The following is a 14,157-nucleotide window of genomic DNA, read 5'->3' on the forward strand; positions in this document are numbered from 1 at the left end:
GCTGAAGTTTTCGTGTGTCAGAGGGAATCATAATTTTAATTCAGAGATGGGGTGTTTGTACACATATGTCTGTGGGTAACATCATGATAAATAATCAGTTCGGACTACATTGCTGATTCCCTGCATGAATAATGTGTGCTTGTGTGTGATGTAAATATGTGAGATGGTTGTAGCAGCATGAGTGACAGGCTACTGCATTACAATTTGCAATTAGACGGATGTAATGTTACTTCCTCTACAGTCAAAAACCTGGGTGTTATATTAGATAGCAACTTGTCTTTTGAAAATCATATTTCCCATGTTACAAAAACAGCATTCTTCCATCTTAGAAACATAGCCAAGTTACGAAACATGCTACTTGTTTCTGATGCAGAAAAGCTAGTTCTGTCAGGACCACTATCGTCAAAGATGATTGACAATTAGCATACAGTCTGGATTGGCGGTATGGTTCTGTTCTGGGCATGATTTCCCTGCGCATCCATGCAGCCTACCATGGATGAGAGGATGAGAGCAGGGAGAGCAGCGATAACCCCTCCCCCTCCCCCTCCCCACATTTTAGAACTAGTCTGATTCAAAGGAGAATCAGAAGGCTGAATCCTGACTGAAAAGTTGGGGATGGAGGAGGGTAATTAGCTATTGCGCAATGCGAAAACTGCTGATAATACTGAGGGACCTTATATATGAATGCTTAGATAGGTGTCGTATTCCCATAGGTTGATGAGGATCAGCTGAGAGTCAGCTGATGCGAGCTTGACTAACGTGACCTGCCAGAACTAACGCTATGCTAGATTTCATGCATTCATGACCTCAAGACTGGACTATTGTAATGCACTGCTAGGTGGTTGTCCTGCATCTTCAATAAACAAGCTACAGGTAGTCCAAAATGCAGCGGCTAGAGTCCTTACCAGGTCAAGAAAATCATATTACCCCAATTTTACAGTCTCTGCACTGGATACCATTATGTTCTGTATCAGTTACAAAATATTATTACTTACCTACAAGGCCTTTAATGGTTTAGCTCCTGCGTACCTAACTAGTCTTCTACCACGCTACAATCCATCACGCTCCCTAAGCTCGCAAAAATCTGGACTTTTGGTAGTACCTAGAATAGTACAGGTGCATCTCAATAAATTAGAATGTCGTGGAAAAGTTCATTTATTTCAGTAATTCAACTAAAATTGTTAAACTCGTGTATTAAATAAATTCAGTCACAATTAAAAGAACCAAAGACTTAAACTACTTCAGTCTGTGTGCATTGAATTTATTTAATACACGAGTTTCACAATTTGAGTTGGATTACTGAAATAAATGAACTTTTCCATGACATTCTAATCTATTGAGATGCACCTGTAAAGTCCACTAAAGGAGGTAGAGTTTGTTCGCATTTGGCTCCCAAACTCTGGAATAGCCTTCCTGATAACGTTCAGGGTTCAGACACACTCACTTTGTTTAAATCTAGATTAAAGACATATCTCTTTGGCCAAGCATTCAAATAATGCATCTCATAATCTTGTACTGCAGTTGCATCTGATCAAATGCACATTATTATTCCTTAGCTTGGGTTGTCTCTATTTGTTTCTCTGTATCTGCCACGGGGTTGACATCCCATGGTAACTAGGAATTACACAAGCTTCAGTCTGGATCCAGCCCTTACAAAGACCTGAGATGACCGAACACCTGAGAAGAGATGACGCAAAACCCTCAGAGGACCTCAGTTGATGCCAACCCTGAAACAACATAAACAACCACATTTTGCTACAAGTTTGATTGCATCATATAATCATTGCTGTTAATAGTGTTCATCGTCTGTTTGATTACGTCATTAACTGAATTTTACCATACATTTCTGGCATATGTACATCAATTTGACATAGTCACCACTGATAAGCTACTACTAAATATATTGCAGAAACTTAAAGCTGCTTTGCAACGATTTGTATCGTGAAAAGCATACAAAAAAACTTGAATTGAATTGAATGTCTTGTACATTTATTGGCTACTCCAGTGTCACCCCTGCACATTTTCCCGAAGCATAATCGTTACTTACTACAAAATAGTCAGAAGTCAGAAGAACACGGACTGCAGAAAGCAGGTTTGACGAATCAGTGGTCTGGCGTTTGCAAATTAATCTCCTAAAAACACCTTTGCTCATGTGCAAAAAAGTGCGCCCACAACCGCGGATGATTTATTTTCCACTCAAGTCGAGTCTGGGGTGTGCAATACAGCATCGTCTGCGCTAATATGGTAAGTGTTGTTGTAATGATGTGCGATCTGACATTATCAATTAGACTATATCACCGAATCACACACAGAGTGCACGCACGTTGATGTCTATTAAAACTCAAAATTCCAGGCATTCTAAATTGTAGACGGCAAAAAATGCTTCTGTATGCTTTTTATATTTATATAATTGAATATAGTTAACTTAATCTATATCACACAAAGAGTACCTTTTTTCAGCAGATATCAGCATGAACACATTTAATAATAATTTTATACAAGTTCAGTAAAGCAATAAGTGACTTACATTTTAGACATAATATTGCTTGTTTTTGCTCAATTTTACCAACGAAAATAGTTCCAAACAAAGATCACAGCACTGTTTTGCGTCTCTGAGCAATGGACGGTGTTTACTTATTGAACGAATCAGATTTTTGAACGAATCGTTTGAATAAATGATTCAGTGATTCACTCATTAACACAGTCAAATGCTTTGTTCCTGAATGAATCAGTTATTTGAATGAATCGGTTGAATTTCAATTACTTACTGATTAACAGTCACTTGCTGTCACCTACTGGCGGTTTTAATTTCACATTTCGACTATTTTTTTCATGTTTTAAATGATTTCAAATATCAGTATTCAACGTTTTGTTAAAAACAAAACACTAGGCCCTTTTACATTAGGCCATTAGGCCATTCATGCATCTGTAACTGCAGTTTAAATGCATCCATGTCCCCTCTGAGATACATTAAACTGTGTTTAAATGCTATTTCAGATGCAGATTCCTGAGAAGAGATGACGCAAAACCCTCAGAGGACCTCAGTTGATGCCAACCCTGAAACAACATAAACAACCACATTTTGCTACAAGTTTGATTGCATCATATAATCATTGCTGTTAATAGTGTTCATCGTCTGTTTGATTACGTCATTAACTGAATTTTACCATACATTTCTGGCATATGTACATCAATTTGACATAGTCACCACTGATAAGCTACTACTAAATATATTGCAGAAACTTAAAGCTGCTTTGCAACGATTTGTATCGTGAAAAGCATACAAAAAAACTTGAATTGAATTGAATGTCTTGTACATTTATTGGCTACTCCAGTGTCACCCCTGCACATTTTCCCGAAGCATAATCGTTACTTACTACAAAATAGTCAGAAGTCAGAAGAACACGGACTGCAGAAAGCAGGTTTGACGAATCAGTGGTCTGGCGTTTGCAAATTAATCTCCTAAAAACACCTTTGCTCATGTGCAAAAAAGTGCGCCCACAACCGCGGATGATTTATTTTCCACTCAAGTCGAGTCTGGGGTGTGCAATACAGCATCGTCTGCGCTAATATGGTAAGTGTTGTTGTAATGATGTGCGATCTGACATTATCAATTAGACTATATCACCGAATCACACACAGAGTGCACGCACGTTGATGTCTATTAAAACTCAAAATTCCAGGCATTCTAAATTGTAGACGGCAAAAAATGCTTCTGTATGCTTTTTATATTTATATAATTGAATATAGTTAACTTAATCTATATCACACAAAGAGTACCTTTTTTCAGCAGATATCAGCATGAACACATTTAATAATAATTTTATACAAGTTCAGTAAAGCAATAAGTGACTTACATTTTAGACATAATATTGCTTGTTTTTGCTCAATTTTACCAACGAAAATAGTTCCAAACAAAGATCACAGCACTGTTTTGCGTCTCTGAGCAATGGACGGTGTTTACTTATTGAACGAATCAGATTTTTGAACGAATCGTTTGAATAAATGATTCAGTGATTCACTCATTAACACAGTCAAATGCTTTGTTCCTGAATGAATCAGTTATTTGAATGAATCGGTTGAATTTCAATTACTTACTGATTAACAGTCACTTGCTGTCACCTACTGGCGGTTTTAATTTCACATTTCGACTATTTTTTTCATGTTTTAAATGATTTCAAATATCAGTATTCAACGTTTTGTTAAAAACAAAACACTAGGCCCTTTTACATTAGGCCATTAGGCCATTCATGCATCTGTAACTGCAGTTTAAATGCATCCATGTCCCCTCTGAGATACATTAAACTGTGTTTAAATGCTATTTCAGATGCAGATTCCAGAAATGTTTTCTTATGCTGGAATGACACTAAGCACCGGATGAAGTGCTTCTTATTCTTACCCAAAAATACAAAATGGAAGAAAGAGTTCAAACTGAACACAATCTTGCTACTCAAGCTGTGTATATGAACATGTATTTATTTGCTTCTTTTCCATTTTGCATTTATTTGTACTTTTACTTTCAATACTTAAGTACGTTTAAGATTTAAAAAATACTTTTCGTACTTAAGTACAATAAATATCACATATCACATGACTTTTACTCAAGTAATATTCTAAACGGTGACTACCAAAATGACTTCTACCAAAGTCATTTTCTGGTAAGATATCTGTACTTTTACTTGAGTATGGCTTAGGTGCTTTATACACCACTGCTTTTGAGCATGTTGTTGTCCATCTGATTTTGTTTCCGTCAAGTGCCATACGAGGCTTTGGTTCAAATGTTCATGAATGAATATTTGTAGGTATTAGATAATTTCATGGTATCTTCTTAAAAGAATACTTAACCCAACCATTTTAATTCTGTTATTGTTTACTCAACATTATCTTGATCCAAACCTGTATGATTATATGGCCTGTATAAGTGCAGTGATGAGCTACGATTACTGTACTTTTATTTGCTTTTTGCCATTTTGGAGATCGACAACCCCTGGTTTCCATTTAGTTTTATTGTATTGGAAAAAAGCAGCATTATGTGGGAAAATAAGCTTTGTGACTAACAAAAGTTTATGATTTTGATACATTTTGTTCAACATGATAATCCTCATAATTGAACAAAATTTTGAAACCTAAATAAATTGCCAGAAGTAAAAAGCTAAATGTAGGCTATAAACATACTACACCATTATTACCACCATTAAGCTTCCAACAACTTGAAGTCTTTATTTAAAAGAATACAATAGCTATAATTTTGAGTTAGAACAGTTTGCAAGAATGTGATTTATAACACAATGAGGATGTAAAAAGCAAGTGAGTAGTTGAGTTTTCCTGTTTGTACCAGTTAGCAACCACCTTTTTCAAAACAAGTAAAAACTTTTTAAAAAATCACAAGTTGGTATTACTGATGTATTTATTCCCTATTTACTTGTTCTATTTTTTTTATCTGTGTTTTTTGTTCTGTCACTGTCATTCTGTTGCACCGTGGAGCTTCTGTCACGAAAACAAATTCCTCATATGTGTAAACATACCTGGCAATAAAGCTCATTCTGATTCTGATTTATGTTGTAGAATAAAACATGAAAATATCTTGAGTTTGTGTTAACCACGGGCTTTATTTCAACTGGTTTCCATGTTTTGGCCCACAAAAATACCCCCCACCACCACCACATGAGGGCAGCGTTTCTCATCATCTTAATAACACAAAAAAGTTGGTTATTTTGTTTGTTTTTTTAATCCAGATTTTGTATAAAATATGTATATTTTTTGTATAAAATTTTAACTTTTTGTTAAATGTTTTGTATAAAATGGTATAAAATTGGTATATTTTCTTAAACTCTTGGCAATCCAATAAAATAATGAATGATATTACTTTTACTTTACTCATCATACTAGAAATTGCAGAAAAGGCAGAATATATAATGTATTACAATAATAGTAAGATTAGTATATGCTTTTATGGATCTAACCATGCAGTCAGTACAATGACATAAACACAGACATGAGACTGGCATGCCACACCAAGGCGGCAGCACAGGGAGAGGAATTATGAATCAGGGTCGAAAAGAAATAAAGAAAGAGATTAAGCTATAGAATTGTACCTTCTACAGTAGAACGAGAGGAAGAGTCTTCTTGAGCCTGAAAATACTAGGCTAGATAAATCTCAGAGGAAATTGAGAGCTAAGGTTAAGTTTTCTCATTTGTCAAAAAAAAAACAACTGAAAGCCTCTTGAAGCATCAATAGAATGGGAAGTCAGACGAGCTTTTCTTAGCCAGTAACACTCAAGAGACACTAATGTTTAACGGAAGTGATGGGGAAAGGGAAAGTTCAGAGGCAGACTTACTCATTAGGCAAAGGTAGGCGACCGCCTTGTGCCCCCCAAAGCCAAGGGCCCCCTAAAACGCGGACACGCGAATGGTTTACCGTTTACAGTGTTTATAACCATGACAGCCATCTGCATGTCCGCGTTGAACGTGCTTCTTCTGTATCCTTGTAGCAAATGAAAATATCATCTGATGCATCTGAAGCTGTAATTAAATATTGAGCAACAGTGCATATTATCCTAGGCTATATTTATTGTTTTAACTGCCGCTTACTCGTTTATGAAAAGAACCTAATAGTTAAAAAATACTTTTTTTGGTTGATATAATCATTGGTGTGTAAATTTATCATTTCCTTTTCATTATTTTTTCAGTTTCATTTAAATTTGTAGTTAAAATAAAAATAAATGTATTTTAAAGTTTAGAATTAGACAGCCTTTGGAGAGCCCTAGCTGGCACAGGCTTACGCTGGTAACTCATCAGTGGACTTTCCTAGTCAATAGAGGCTATATTTTTTACACTTTTTTCATTCTCACTAATTCAAGTTTTTATATGAATGGATCTCTGAAGGGAACCGACTGTCTTCAGAAAAGTTTTGATGGCATTTTATTTTTTTCTCATAAAGTAGCGTTTATGAGCGGAGAGCTGCTTTGTGTTCTGCTGTTACCGGGAAACAGTTATATTTCTGATGTTCCAAATGCGCCTCCTGCTGGCAGAGAATGAATATGCATTTAAATTTTTTAAAAACATTTTCCGTTTTTGTTCAGACCAATGCGAAGATCCACCCACATAACCCCGTTTTAAATTAATATGATGATTTATACTTCTGACTCATCTCTTTTCTTAAAAAAATGGTTTAAAGGCTCAATTGTGAGGTTTATAATTTTATAATTTATTTTGTTTTTTGTATAAACGTATCTCAACTGTAAATCAATTGCTATTTCGTGGTCTATAACATGAAAGAAAGCTATTATAAAATGTAGGCCTACATGAAAAATGTAGAAACATTGGACACAACTGTGGGGCACCATTGTTTAGCAGCAAGCATTACAACAAAAAAGAAACCTCAAGGTTGATCTATGTAAATGTGTGCAAATATATAGGGCCCCATTTCTATATTTTGCCTGGGGCCCCCAAATCACTCAATCCTCCCCTAGGAAAAGTTGATCCTAAACACAGTGGAAAGGAATTGCTAGCAACAGGTCTATGTTTCAGAGGAATTAAAAGAAAATGTGATACTGTTAAAATATTGGTTATGATGACTACAATATCATGATATTCAATAAAATTTTGTCATAATGTGTTTGAAAAAAGTTTTAGCTCTTAACTCTGGCATTTTGCATTCACAATGGAAAAAAGTTTCTTCTAATGAGTTGTGGCTGTCCGATCATTTGTTCAATCAGATTGACTGACTTGATGTGACATTGTCAGCATCTTGATCCGACAGCTCAGTGTTACCTCTCTACCAACGACTCTTCTCCTTTTCTACAAGCTGGAGTGAGAGGACACCAGGGATTTTCTGGCGGACACCACAAGATGATCTGACAAACAGAAGTATTGGAGCTAGCACTTTGTGCCACTTCAGGCTGTTTTTGAGCACCATATGCCGAAAACCCTGCTCTACAACAAAACCACCCAGAGTACAAAAACTTTGGGAGCCTGATTTCACCCTACTTCCCAGTCACAATATGGGAACAGTTTGATAGGATCCTAGCAACATAATTATTTCATGCTCCTGGACTCTAACCAACCTAAGCCATACCATCATTTGACAAGTGAGAAGGGGGGGGGAGAGAGACAGAACACAAAGAAAACAGAGGGAGAGAGAGATGCCTCTGGTTAGGAGGAAACCCCATTTCCAATGTCACTGTGTGTATAAGATGTCAGCCTGTGCACCTGAACCAGTCAGCCTGTCAAAGTTCCTGTCAGAGTGCCTGCATGTCAGAGTTGAAAGCAGATGGAGAGGTTACAATGGCTCGTTCAGACGGTTTCAGGGTAAGAACAATCAACTCAAATTTCGGATGAGGGTATAGGGCTGGGCAGTCTTGCTTAATTAAGTTGAAGGGGCGATGTGAACAAGACTTCAGCTTTAATAAGCAATAAGTTCTCTAATAAATGAGTGTAGGAAGCAATCATAAAAACGAAATTGAGGTGTTTTTTTCTGTTTAAAAGTGAAAAACCGATCCAATGTCCCACGTTTTGCTTTATTTTCTCTTATATTTCACAACTGAAATTCTTAAAAAATAGGCCATTGTTAAAACGGTCAATTTCTTGACATATCCATTTTATATCGAAGTAAATTTTAAAATATCGAAATACTTATAAAACAAAATAGCTGAACAGTATGTTAGACCAATGGCTTTTCATGGCCAAAGAAAATCATGCATGAGAGCGCGCGCGCGCGCAAGTCAATCATCCTTCGCCTTTTGTGAACGTCAGAAATTCTTGTCAGTGTGCAGCCATCCGTCAGGCGTCCCCTTCAGTGTTAATACGCCGTAACATCCCTCAGACAATGTCGTGCACTTTCGCCTTTCCCCATGATAGGGTGAGCCGTGGAAGCAGTCATTGTTTCCCAACCTCCCCACGAGGACGGAGACGAGGCGCGGACACAGCTTGAAATCGTAGCTATTTATTGCTGACAGTTAGTATAATGTCTAGTTCACACGTGTTCACTGCAATGGGTGACTTTAGGCGCGCGATTGAAAATGACACTGCAAGCGCGCGAGAATATTTCTCCAGGTAAATACGGGCACGAGACGAGCTCGCGCAAGACGCGCCGAAAAAACCCGAATTCAGTGTGTATCGGCAGTGATTTCTTCGTAATGACTGAATTTATGCAGCTCCAATTTATGAACAGAACGACAGACTGCAGGCGAACAATAACAGCACTCGCAGTACATGGTAAAACAGCGTTTGTTACCGAGAAGTATGTTAAAATTGGACAGTTTCAGTCACGCTCTGAGGTCTCGTGAAGTCTTTAACGGTGACAAGACAGAGAGGCGGAGGCGAGTCCGACAACGGAGGACTTAGGCAGCGATTAAAATTCTAGGACCTTCCGTCGTTTGACCGGGCATCCTTCTCCTTAAAACAACCATCACAGACTCGCAGAGCGGTAAGAGTCATATTTGTGTTTTACTAACAAGACATTTTGTGTGGAGAAAGGCACGTGCGCGTGAATGACAGAACTGGAGCGCGTTGCCATATTTTGGCGAGGTTATTATGATAAATATCAATCATACTTAATACTTAAATGAAGGACAGTTACATGCACATTTGTGTAAAAAGCAGCACACTGATAGTGTGGCAACAACTGTAAAACGTTATCGCGCTCAGGAGCGCAAGTAATGACACTTCACCGCGCGTTTGGTTCAGCGTTTTTTTGCTGACAGAAACAAAATGTCATTACAGACTTCACATTTTCTGCTTGCATTGCTTTTGCTCGGTCTTAACAAGGCAAAGCTGAAATAGAGGATTTAGGTTAGATTTTAGTAAAGGCGCTCTTTGGTTTCGTTGTGAACCAAAGCGTAGACTCCTGAAGATATTGGACGTGTTTCTTGCTCTTCACTTTGTGTAGCATTCATGTTTTATGTATTGATCACTAACCTTAAAGTAGTTCAACTCTTCTACTAAGTAGTTAATAAGACAATAATATATTTTTTTTCTCGTACTTTCGTTTTTTCTCTTCCTTGCTCTTCTTCTTTCTTTCTGTTTCTTATAATTTCTATAATGGATAAACATAAAAAAAAACGCTAAAAAAAAGTTATGATTGAAAGCAGGAGATACTTGTTAAAGTCACCCTCAATAAAGAAGGAAAAACTCCAGGAAAGTTCCTCCCTCACTATTGTCAGATTGTACTCTGGGATCAAATAATGTTCATAAAATCATCTTTGTTTTAGAGAGGATTGTTCTTGCAATCGTGGAATGGCAATTAAATGTATTTTTTCATTGCTTTCATAGTGTTCGTGTTTATTCAGTCTGCTAAGCGAACACCATGTTTTCCAGTTAAATGTACACTGTACTGTAGTGCTGTTCGGCTCACTGCTCCACAGCAACAAGCCTTGCAGGTATTTTTCACAGTTTTGTACCAACACATCTGATTAAAGCAATTAGCTGATATTAGAGCATAAAGTATTTCATTGGCAGTGGTGAGATGGTGCGTAAAGGCACAAAATACCTCTTGTATGTTTTTACTACCATTTTCTAGCATTTGTTTAATATTTTCTGTACTGTAATATTTTAAAAACAATGGTTAATAGGATTTAGTGCAACTATTAGTCAAATTTAAACATTCATATCAGGCCAGATAGACAGTTAAGAAAATTACAACCCAATCAAAACCATCAAAAACATTCCCAGAACAGTCCAGGTATTTTTACCATGATGTCTATAAGCTCGAGAGTGATACTGGAAGTAGTCCAATGTAAGCTGTAGATACTTTTTCATTTTTTTAATCATACATTCACTCAAAGATTGCCTACTCCTCCATTCTGCATTCTCTGTCTTTTGCAAAGTTGCATTATGTTTTGATTTCTCAAATGCATCTTGTTTGAAAATATTATCTTAATGATAAAAACATAATTATTAGGGATGCACGATATATCGGCCACCATATCGGTATCGGCCAAAATTTTCATATCGGTGCATCCCTAATAATTATAAAAAGCTTGACAAGTTGATTGCCCAGTGATTAATTTATAGCTCTGATGGGCTTGCAAACTTTAATAATGCCATGTTAGGTGTCAGTGAGTTTAGAAAAAAACCATATCGAAAAAATAATGTATTTAAAAATATTTGGGTGTTTCTTTTACTTCTGGTGCTTTAATGTGTCAGAAATGTTTTATTACGTTTTGTATGTGTATAAAAAGATAGATAGATTTTATCTATATTTTATCTCATATTTTATCTATCTATATATATATATATTTTGTTTGTTTGTTTTAACTTTGTACTCGACCCAATGAAAACTTGTACCCGACCCAGTGAAAATTGCAAGTTTAATTGCAGGTTTAAAATGGATGATATGAACATAGAATGCAATAAAAATATATTTGAATATTTATTATTGTGTGAAAAATGTCTTAAAACATAAAGAAACATTTTTGGGATTATCATTAATATATTAATTATATTTAATAATATAATTTAAAGAATTTACCTAACTAGTGTGAATGAGTAATTATATAAATAAATTATATAATTGATATATAGTATGTGATATGCATACAGACACAATGGCATGTCAAGACACCCACTTTCACGCACACACCTATCCTATTTTCTGTTCATCGGTTTCTGTTAAACTGTTTCATCTCAAGTCTATCATGCAGATCGGTGTGTGTGTTTCTATGTGACTTATTAATGCATGCACACAGTAGACATTTGGACTTTACAGCAGAAAGAAAAATAGTAAAGAAAGGGATGGAAATTGCGCTTGCCTGGGTGAAAGAGCGATGAGGAGCACATTCTGCCTGGCATGCAATTACACATACGCTCATGCACTCTAAAGTCCAGGAGCCTGATCTGAGGAACCTGGCCTGTGTACAGCTTTCTAATGTGAACATACACACACACACACACACACACACACACATAAAGAGACAAAACAGACTGCTTCGTTACGGCTGGTCAAGGCCAGTTTTGACCACCCAGATCGAGGCAGCATCAGATAAGTGGGGAGGCTCTGAAGCCTCTCAGTAAATCTGTCAATCTGTTATCCATATGGACATTCAAATGAATGGTATGAATGGTGGCAAACATTGAACAATAGATTTTTAACATTCGGCAACCACAGTCTAAGCAAAACCTCACCCATACTCACAGAATAAAGAGAGTCTGTAATGATGTATTATGTGAGTTTTTGTGTTTGTACTCATGTGTTTTCTACAAAGGAGTGCTGTCCTTATCTTCATGATGATTCATAATGACTCCATAATTCTTAGAATAACCTTAACCATAGACGCAACATGTTTTTTATGTGTGTGTGTGTGTAGTTATAGATCCTCAGTGACATTCCCAGTGGGAAGGAGTCTCATGTGATTCTTTTCTTCCACACAGCTCAGTGCCAAAGTGAACCTTTGCCATCCAAACACGCACAGACACACATGTGAGTGTGCATTTTCAGCTTCTGTGGCTGAGTGAGTAAATCTGCAGTCAGTATTAATGCTTTGTGACAGCGAGAGATGACTGCAAAGACAGGACACACCGAGACAACAGAGGCCACATAAAACACACAAACACACACACACACACAAAAGCAATCCTGATTTACCGCTTTCCCTCCAATGGCCTGCCCAACATCATCTTTTTCAAAACTTTCTCTTTCTCATGCACAAGTCTCTGGTGACACATAACCTGTGTCAGACAAGTACATGGGCTCTGTTGACCCAGCCAGGTCTGGGTCCTGTCAGAGACAGACAGAGGAAAACAGGGTAAGAAATACTAAGGAAATCTATTAGGTTGCAGACTCTGGTCTCCATTTCTTCCTCTCTGACTCTCTTGCTTGGGAGTGTAGAGCAGAGGCGGAGATCTTATGCCCAGTTGGAGGCATACCAAGCAGGGCATTTTGCAATACTGATAGTTAGGGCCTGTTTACACCTGGTCACTTAATGTGTTTTTTTTTTGTGATTGGATATCTATCTGATTTGTTAAAATGGTTCCACTTACACTGGGCCACATAAATGTGTCTCTGCAAAACGGATATAATTCTGATCTTCAATATGAAAATTTAACTGAGTTCACGTCAACGAAATCAACAGAAATGCATTGCATTTTATTCATCATCAGTTAATTTTTAAGATCAAAGAATAGGAGAGAGTGTGGCATTATCGTGAGATAATTTAGTCTCACTTCTCTTAATGAAAATGATTATATGTTGAGCATCTGCAACTTACTTTCAGTTTCATTTGTGGCAGTTTGCATGTAGGCTTGCTGAAGAGATACCCACTACTCATCTGCGGCAATGTGTGTTGCATTAAAGCTGTCATATCTGACTATAACATGTCATATGGACTATAACGCTGTCTCATAAATTTTTGGGGGGAGTAAAACATTTTGGGAGGAGTAAAATTTACATATGTAGTTTCAACAACCAGATGCATTTACACTTGTCCAATTTCATTTGGAATGTGTCCCAGACCACCTCCTGAAGTGGTTTGAGTGATCGTATTTATATCCGACTCAAAAGCATTCAGAGGGCATTTACAGTGTACACAAGGTCTTTTCACGATTGGATAGCTATCCGATCAGAGAAAATGCATGAAGTGACCAGTTGTAAACAGACCCATAGTGACAATTTGATGATATCCCATTGTTTCCCCAGTATCTGCAACCCTGCCTTTACTTAAACAGTTTTTGCAGTGTTTGCAGTGCTGCACAATGTATAGTACCATGGCAAAAAAAATATTTTTTTTTGGTGAGTTTTCCGTCTGAATTGAATGTGATAGGAAAGATGGCCCTTCTCAGTTTTTTGTTTTTAATAATAAATATTTCATATTTTTAAAATAATACAAAATATTTGGTAAATAATAAATGTTAATATAAAACTAATAAACGTGTAAGTTTAAAATGATAAATGCTAATCTAAAATTTTACATTAAAATTGATAAATATGTTTATTTCTTTGTTGAGGCCAGTGGAAAAATAGCAGAGCAAGTATAAATCTGAATTACTGGTTCAAAAACATGTCTAAAAGAAAAGTATTGTATTGTTTAGTACAGGGTTCTTCAAATCTTGCCCTGGAGGGCCAATGCGCTGCAGAGTTTAGCTCCAACCCTGATCAAACTCATGACCTGTGATTTTCTAATGATCCTGAAGACATTGATTAGCATGCTCAGGTGTGTTTGA

At 36.7% G+C, this 14,157-nt stretch overlaps 1 protein-coding gene across 1 annotated transcript in view; it reads left to right on the forward strand.

The window, feature by feature from the left end:
• Nucleotides 1-8,777: 8,777 nt before the first annotated feature.
• LOC107570945 (gap junction gamma-1 protein-like) overlaps nt 8,778-14,157 on the forward strand; it is a 31,581-nt gene continuing 26,201 nt past the window's right edge. The window contains exon 1 of the mRNA XM_016257225.1: nt 8,778-9,427. The gene's annotated coding sequence lies outside the window, so the exon portion shown is untranslated. The remainder of the gene's footprint in view (nt 9,428-14,157) is intronic.

Source organism: Sinocyclocheilus grahami, unplaced genomic scaffold, assembly GCF_001515645.1.
Source record: "Sinocyclocheilus grahami isolate Dianchi unplaced genomic scaffold, SAMN03320097.WGS_v1.1 scaffold1524.1, whole genome shotgun sequence".
NCBI lineage: Eukaryota > Metazoa > Chordata > Actinopteri > Cypriniformes > Cyprinidae > Sinocyclocheilus > Sinocyclocheilus grahami.